Here is a 9,662-nt window from a genome sequence, read left to right on the forward strand (position 1 = left end):
AGATGACATGGCAAGGACGGCGAATAACTGGCAGACACCTGGCGCAACGAATCCGGGGCGTTACATCCCCCCACCCTTCGCCATCCACCATTCTTTCTTCGTCTTTTCAACCAAGAGACCGGTTGGGTAGCCAGTATCTACTACTTTCCCCCGTTTCCTCTTAGAACCAAGCCCTAGATTCATGCTACAGCTTTCCCACTTTCTTCCCTGTTTGAACCAACTCTTAGAGTCGACTGTATGAACTAGCTTTACCTCTAATAATAGTAAAAGTCTAGGTAGCTTTAGAATAGTGGACGGAAGTAGAAAAAGACCCACATGAAGGGAGCTGGGGCAGTAGAGCAATACAAGTTTCGAAGGAATATATACCTGAGGGTTGTCGGCATGTGGCAAAGACGGTGTTGGGAGGCCGCATCTTGGCCATAATATCACAGGAAGGAAGAAGGGTTTGGAGGCCCTCCCGAGCCGGCGCTCTCTCAGAGAGAACGACACGGCCGCCGATCGGGACGCGCGGGCAGCCGTTGGTCTCCTCCCTCGCCGCCGACGACAGCGTGAACGATGCACCTACACCCCTGCCCTGGTCGAGGTTGTCCGGCCGGATTTTGTGACCAGCCGTGAGCTGAGAGAGAGTGTGGCCACCTATGTCTTGCTTAGATCTAGAGAGCATGAGAGAGTGAACAAGAGGAACCCTAGTAAAGCAAGCGCTAAGGCTCCTTCTTATATATATAGTGGAGTGATTTTTTTGTACCAGCTTCAAAAAATGCACTCCTCCGTGTACCCGCGAGTGGGTGTGAGAGAACTAGTGCGTGCGTGCACCGCTTCTCTTTGTGAGAGTACAATATACTATGCCCAAAGAACGTTTGCCGCAAGAGTAATAGTATAAGTGTGCGACGTGTGAGCTAAAATAAAATGTGCGCGACGTATTTTGTTTTTTAGAAGTTCTGAGGGTAGGGTGTGAAGAGCACATATGTGTGTGACGTCTACCTGCAGATAGACGGTGGGTGCGACGTGCGAGTCTGCGAGAGGACTCGAGAGAGTCGTGACTCGTGAGGGTGTGTGTGCCTGAGAGAGAGGGGGGCACGTATAAATGCAATGCATGTGTCCGTAAATCATTATCCGACAAACGTTCGCCACAAGTCTTTTCCTGACGAATGCCGTAAGAACTGTTAGATCGGCATCCGATAGTGTCAGTTTTGCCATGTCATTTCATAGAATAGCCACTCCTCCTACACACAAATCTTCCACGTGAGTGTTAGCAACTGTCGTATGCTCCCTCCATTCCGAAAAGCAGTGCATATAGCTTTATTGAAAATTCGAACCTCGCAAACTTTTACCGAGTTTTCATGTACCAAATTGCACATGTAGAATACCCTGTATATATCATTTCATTCATCTTCGAGAGCTAACTATAAAGATGGGGGAGGAGTCTACAAATAAAGACCATCGTATCACCCGCAGCAATTTCAACCATCCTTTGGTGTCGAGGAATATCATAGGAACTCTATATGATATGATTTTTATATGATTTTTTTCCTTTAAAGCCAATTGGTTCATAGGAATAGATTCATATACTCCACATTTCAAAGGAAATAAACATGATATCATTTCTATAGCTTTAGAGCCACTTGGTTCATATGAATTGATTCCTATACTCCCTTAATTTCAAAGGAAAATAAACGTTAGCGTATATTCAATACAAAAGTTCCTATGATATGAACCAAATTACATCTCTTTTCTAATCCCTCCTCATAGGAATTGAGATACATGTCATCTCTAGATTCAATAGAAAAGTTCCTATGACGTGAACCAAATGACATATCTTTTCCAATCCCTACTCATAGGAATTGAGATACTCCATGTCATCTCTTTCCCTACAACTTCCATGTATACATCTTCTATTCCTAAATAGATAGTGCAACCCACTAGTAGCTTTTTTCCAAGACATGCAACTATGGCACAAGAACTATATAGTGTGCCAATAACTTTGAAAGATGGTCGCTAGATGAAGCTAATCCGACAGTGCAGAGATGGCAAATCCGAGCACTACTGGCCGTTGGATATCATCAACATTCCACCACATCTGCCACATGTACAATTTAGAAGACTCCATGGTTGAACTTAAGCATAATGCACAAACCTTAAAACAAAAGCACTTCTCCTTTGTTCTAGAATCTTTTGTATCATAATTGATTTTTTTTCTAAATGAATTGCCATTATTTGTTTTTTACTTTATGCTTTACAATGCACAACCCCATGAATCATAACATTTTTATAAAACTAATTGATTTTGAATGAGATGAACTATAAGAACTAAACGAACATCTACATCATGCATATATGACTCAAAGCTTTACATGCTATAGTGTGTATTTATTCATAATTTGGCTTTGAAATGTTATGCGTTCAATGCATGTGTACCTTACTAGTTTTGAGTAGAGTAGCAAATTTCACGCGGCCCTAGGTATATCAAAATGCAGGGCCCATGCATCATTGCCTTTTGGTCGAACCTACGTCCACAATTTTTTGTACGTACCATATCTCCACTGGTCCCCGAACCCAAAATGCTGCCTCGTTCCCGTAAAACCAAGCGGCCCACACATATTTAAGGCGTCGACTCGAACCCGTTTCCTATGACGTGGCCCCGCACGCCGTAGTACTCCTACAAACCCTACCGCTGCACTCATCATCGGTTTTCTTCAAGAGGACGAGGGAGAAGCCGATTTGTAGTGGAGGCGGTTTCAAAAAAAGGATCTGTAGTGGATACCCCTACCCTAGGGTGCCCTAGGTAGCTTCGCACGCATCATTGTTTCCTCTTTTCTTTATGCTCTTGCGCCCTAGAGTGAAATGATGGTTGCTTCGTCCATCCAGCTTAATGCGGGAAAGGTGGGGCTTTGTGATTTGACCCCTCATCGCTCATTTTCTACTACTGTGGCGCTACGACCAGGGTGCCTCCGATTCCAACCGCTGCTCCGAAATGTAATTTGGTGCATCACATGTGGAACAAGACGGTGGATGAGCCACATGTTGGCCAAAGGAGTCCTGTTAAGTGTCGCCATTTCATGTGCGGACTGACCCTGCTTGAGTTGCTACGCCAACACGACAGGAGCAGCCTGCCACTTGGTTTTGTTCCTTGGTGAATCCCAACTATATTGATCTAAAAAGATACATGCGAAACTACCCTATCCGTCTCGGTTTTTTATTTTTAGGCATCTCGGTTTATAGGGCATGCACGTAGTTCTAGGTCATCCATTTGACTAACTAAATATGAGTTACTATGTCACAAAAAGTATATGATTGGATTCTTAAGCGGATGTAGTTGTATTTAAAAGTCGAGGGTGGGGCTTTTCCTGCATGGTAGGCGGGGCATTTCTGCTAGGTCGGTTCGACAGAGATGCAAGAAGATGAGGGAGTAGGCTGCTGCAAAAGTAGGGCTGTGTGATTTGATAGCGAGTTACTGCTGGATAGGTGGGGCCCCGTGATTTGACTTGCCATTATCATTTTAACTACGGCGCTACGACCGGCGTGAGTCTCCCGATTCCTGACCACCTCCATACAGGTGCCTATCCCAATGCTCCACCATGTAGTTGAGGCTGGCTCTTGCATGAGAGCCCACTTCTCCACTTTTTCCTTGCCTCTTTCCTCCACATATGCAAAAATGCCATGTAAAGCGGGCTTATAGCCCACTATTGGAGTAGTACTTACTTGCTCCTATAGGTGCTAAGCTTGCCACATAGGCATAAAATCTGATGTGGCAAGTTTGGTGACCCAAGGAAGAAACGGTGCTAAGTGCGTGTACCTAGGTGAAAAGACAATTTTGAGTCTATAGCTAATTAAATGAAGCAAACTTAGCAACAAAAAACTAATAAGCACCTATGCATTGGGGACTTGATTGCTAAGCCATTTAATGCCCTTAACACCTCATCTAAGCACCATTTCATTGGAAGAGGTTACTCCTTGGCAAATGAAATAAATACTACTCCCTCTGTCCCATAATATAAGAATGTTTTTGTCACTACATTAGTGTCAAAAACGTTCTTATATTATGGGACGGAGGGAGTACGAAGAAAGAGATAGAGAGAAGTGAAAAAAATACATATAGCTAACCTTGTTGTAGTATGAGTGACTAAGTGATGACATGCCAACATCAGATAGCCTAACGCACCGTGTTAAATCTCCAAGGGCGCGACCGCGCGAGCGACGCGACGGTCGTAGTAGGCGCGACCATGATACGGGCTGCTGGCAGCCCTTGGATCTGAGATCGAATGGTCGCATGCTAAGTTGCTGAAAATTTGCACAATAACCCTCCATGATAGGATATTCACCCATAGGTCTAGAATCACGCCATGCAACCGTTCGATCTCAGATCCGAGGGCTCTCGGAAGCCCGTATCATGGGAGAATGGAAAGCCACTACCCTGCCGTTTGCACGCTGACAGTTCGCTCCTACTCGTCCCCGCACGTCCTTTAATATTACGGCAGTTCGCTCCTAGTCGTCCCGTCCTTTCACATTATGGTAGTTCCACTAATCCTAACCCTCCTCCCAAATCCATGGCGTCCCAAATCTCCATGATTGGCGGTGAGTACAAGGTTATAACCATCACGAGCGATGAGTTTGATGTCATCTACACCCGTTCTTCCGCGACGGTGAAAGGATGCCTTTGTCGCTTCAGACGCATGTTCAAAAACTCAGATGATGAGTGGGTCGCTGGGCTAGATGTTGAGTACACCACAGTCCTGGGACGAGAGAAGGATCTAAAGGAGGAAGAGAGGAAGAAGCCCGCCGTGATCCAGGTTTGCGTGCATGACTTATGCTTGGTCTACCACATATGCCATGCCGACGTTGAATGCCTGGATTTTAAGAACTTCCTCAAGAGCAACCTAGTCAAATTCGTTACTGTAGACTTTAGGAACGACAAGGATGTCCTGGGTCGGATAGGCCTCGTTGTAGGCAACCCCTTCAACCTCCAGAAGAATCGGCTGCTGCCCTCCAGTGTCCAGCCTTCAATGATGACCCTGGCAGGAGCCATGGTTCATCCTTCGTACAGTAAACTGGAGAAACCTCAATACATGTTTCATCGTCATGCATGGCAGCGGAATGTACTAGATGTAGACCACATCCACTACACTGCAATGGATGGCTACCTTTGTTTCAATATCTACAAGAGTTGGATGAAGAGCAAGAGCCAAGTGTGCGGTTCAAGCAAAGAAGTATCGGCCAAGAGGAAGAGGGACAAGGACGAAGTCGAGGACGTGGACAAGGACTCCGACTGAGTGAGGTGTAAGTGTCGTTGCTCATGGTGGTTCTAATGCAATGTCTACCGGATTAGTTGCATAGTTTAATTTCAGGTGTGCATAGTTTAATTTGAAGGGTGTGTTATGCTGAGCCCCCAGCAGAACTATGTTAAGTTTCTTCTTGTTACTTTAACTCTTCAGTATGTACATACTACTGGTATTTCTTTAATAGAATTTAGCACCCCAATTAAGCACGTACTAGCTTTTTTAATAGTACTATATGCATAATTTGGCGACGAGCCCTCTCTATATGTACCACCTTTTTTTAATTTCAATTTTTGCTCCATGGCGCAATCCATCGATACTACTACTGTACAAAAGTATACATTTTTAAAAGGCTAGAGTACTGTTCATCACATATATAGCCAGTTAAATTCTCAACCTAGAACAACGTGCATGCCATGTAAACCGATATGAAGGAAGTATAGTAAAGATGAGGTGATTTTACCAAGCGATCGGTGGGGAGCATGGCCTGTCATGCGGTCCCTTGTGTCATGATGTACCAAGGCGATGCGCGTGTCCCACTTGAGGCAGAAGCAATACTACGTGGTTTGAGATGATGGTGAACCGAAGTGTGAAATAATGGTTGCTTCGTCCGTTTGGGAAGGTGCGACATTGTGATTTGACGTCTCATTGCTCATTACTACTACTGGGCCGGTACGAGTGGGGTGCGTCCCCCCTGCTGTTCGGCACTGTTATTTGGTGCTTGACACGTCGACCCGATTGCTATATGTCCCACATGTCGGCGACAGGAAGTACAGATTCATGAAAGGGAGCGTCGACGGAGGATTATACTACATAATTCATGAAAGGGAGCGACTTAGTTTTGGAAAAATCTGTTTTTAAGGAGTACGTACCCACTAGGGTTTATAGGGCTCATCTAAAAACATTCGTTTTTCCATTTAATAAGTCTCAATTCTACTACTAGTAGTAGTACCATTACATGTTGGATTTCGAGGTGCGCTAGATCACCCGATGCAAGAAGTGTCAAGAGGAAACTTACAAATGCACGTAGAAGTTCATGGAAATTTAGTGGTCATTCGTGCATTCGTTCTAATTCATGCCTTGGTAAACATAACTTCTTGATAAAAATGAGCGTACTGATTACTTGTGCAAACTACGAAATTAATTCGACCACTCACCGTCTACCTTGGTTGGAGAGATTTTGAAATTGAGCCATAAACTAGAAAGGAGGGAGTAGTAACTTTTGTCTCGATTACTATTTGTGGCCTTGCATAGATGCAAAATGTATTTTTTATAGTGGCCTTGTATAAGTAAATGGAGGGAGTACTAAAGGACATGTATATATTCCAAACAATATGATAATCTCTCTAACCAAGGTACATAGTAGGGACGAGGAGTAAACAGAGGGAGTTGTAAAATTTTCTCCTCGTCCTGCGAGCCACCGTGCGCGTGGGCGAGGGAGCGGGCATAAGGCATACAGTAGTACTACTACTACTCGTATGTAAGCTTCACCTCATCCTGCAAGGCACCGCGCCCATGGGCGGGGGAGACCTTGTTCTGTGAGTTGACAGGACACATCAAAAGTACTCCAGTGTATAGAGACTTGCCTCTAAGGTAGGCCCCACATGGTTTGCCTCTTTTTTAACATAACACGTCAAGTCACAATTTGTTTGTCCACCCGTGGTAGACGATCCTCCCTCCACCATGTGGACAACCAGTACACGTGTCAAATTACCACGTGGTCTGCCTTTTCGTACAGAATGAGCTCCATCGTGTACCCGCACGGGTGTGGTTGGGAAAGAGACGGGAGTACGTGCGCCGTGCGTGCATCTATTCTCTTCGTGCACGTCCCCCACCTACGTGGGTGTGTGTGAGAGAGATACAAACCTAGACATAATGCGCCGTCCATCCCCATGCCTCCGCCCAGTCCGACCACCAGTCACCACCACGCCCCACTCCTCCTCACCTTATCTCTCATCTTTCTCCCTCCATTTTTATATACAAGGGGCCACTATCAAAATTACAATTTGCAGATATACTAGGCCACTAACACTAATCGATGCAATATTAATGGTGTTTTCCTCGTAGTACTAGCAAAGGAGGACATTAATTATCCCTTGCATGCATGCGGGAGTTTATAAAAAATGCATCTTGATGTTCCATGCAATGCACGGGCATCTTGCTAGTCCATGAAAACAACACATGGCAAAATTCCATGGCAAATGAGGGATTTGAATCTGTTGGGAGGGGCTGTTTGGATCTTGCCTGGGGTAGCCAAAATATTGGTGACCCTTTTGTCCACCGGTGCCTTTGCCACCGATGAACGAGGAATGGCTCGGGTGCTACGAGCTCGCACGAGCTGTGTTTTTTGTCCCACCACACCGCCCGCAGACCGACCGGTGACCCGCAAATTACGCCATCCAAATGTAGCCGCACACATTATGAGAGCAACTCAACCAACCGGACGAAATTCACGCAAACACGTAGACAAACTGACATTTCATATAGACAACGACGGAAATCATATAAAATACCATAATTTCATACAAACATGACGGATTTCATTACATTCAAATGAACTACGCGGTGCTAGTTCTAGACAGCACAGGTAACCTGGCCTAAATGGTCTTCCGCCGATCGATTTGTGTTCCTCATGTCCGGCAGCATGATCACCGTACTGCCAGGAGCCCCGGAGGTATATGCTTCAGCGCAAAGGACGACTCGCTTCCCCATTGCCGAACTGATATCATTGGCTGATGCCAAAGATGATGGTGGCCGGCACCGGTTCGAGTTCATCACTGGCCACTACTTCGCCATGGCCGGCACCGGCTCGAGTTCATCCTAACATTCCCCTCTTCCGTGGAGCCCATGCGGGGTTGACGAAGGTCCTCGCAAAAAAGAATTCGGCAAGACACCTGTTGTGTACGCCCGCGCCGCCTCCGTGGTGGCCTTCATGGGACCCAAGCGGCGGCGGCCTCCCGTGCTCTACTTCTCCTCGATGATGGCAGCGGACGCGGAGGCACTGGCCACCGACTTGTCGCTCTCCGCGCACCCAGCTTCTGTCGCTGCTTGCATGGCGCGGCCGCTGGCATGGGAGTCTCGGCCACAGAAACGGGAGACGTGGTACGAGACGGCGGCGTGGACGGCAGCAATGATGCCCGTGCGCTGCTCCTCGTCGAGCTGGCCTGGAGCAGCGAGTTGCTGAACCGCGTGCCGGCTTGGGGCGGCAACTAGCTCCGTCGGGCGAGGGGAGGGAGGTGGATCAGCGAGCTGCATAGCTTGTATTCGGCGGGCTACCCAGTCGGCTTGGATGCAGAATAACTACTCTTCGTAAGCCATTGTAAGAGTGGACAAAATGGTGAAGGAGGAGATAGGGGAGCGGCGGAGGTGTGTGATTCTTGGCCGGCGATTGGCCTCGTTTAAATAGGAGATTAAATAGACGGCGGACGGGAGGAGCTCGGCCGGTGTTGCGTTTAATGCCAGCCCGTTCATGAATAGACGTGTGTCCAGAGTGGGTTTCTCGGCTTCCACATGGGCGGGTTTCATGGAGGCGTTTGAAAGCGGCAAGGAGGCGTGTTCAGCCAGGCGTCCAGCGAGTGGCGCCCTCGACTTTGACCTAGGACACCGCACCGTTCTTCCACTGACGTGTGGGCTCTTTGGGTACATGGGCTGCATGTCAATGACCCAACGCAGCCAGCGCACAACAGAGGAACCTTTGGCGGGCCAGGGCAGTCAGAAGCGGGCATTTCATAAACCGATGATTGTTCATTGAGTGTGACGTCATCTTTTTCATGTAGATAAGCCTACTATGTTGATAGCTCATTTGATACGTTGTGATTCATAAAGACCGCTGCAAACATCAATGCTCTGCTTATCACAGATAAGATTGATTAATACCCATAACAATCCATGTCCTTAACAAAGGGTGCATGCACGTATAGGTTGAGCGTGTGTCTTGCGTCGCGTGCTGTGTGCATGCAGGCATGCGAGTGTTGCGTGCGTGCAAGGGTACGTTTCAGTGTTGCATGCATGGGTGCGTACATGCGTGTGTTCATGAGTGCATGTGTATGTGTCAGTGTTGCACGCCTGCATGCGTGCATGTGTACGTTATGAGTACGTGTCAGTGTTGCATGCATGCATGCGTGCGTGTCTTGCGTGCATGCATGTGTATGTGCGGGGTGAGGCTACACGTCAGTCGACTGACTTTTTCGTCTCTGGTCATTAGATTTTCCAGCCGTTGGATACGAAATCAAGGGCCTGCAGTTTATCATCAAACTCCACCCCCTGAGCCGCCAGCCACCACCGGCCGAACCACCGGCCCCCGCCGCCCGCGGCCGGCCCGCGCCACCACGCTGCCCCGCCCTCCCCGAAACCACTCCCCACCGCTAGTCCGCCATCGCACTGACCATC

Source organism: Triticum dicoccoides, chromosome 2B, assembly GCF_002162155.2.
Source record: "Triticum dicoccoides isolate Atlit2015 ecotype Zavitan chromosome 2B, WEW_v2.0, whole genome shotgun sequence".
Lineage (NCBI taxonomy): Eukaryota > Viridiplantae > Streptophyta > Magnoliopsida > Poales > Poaceae > Triticum > Triticum dicoccoides.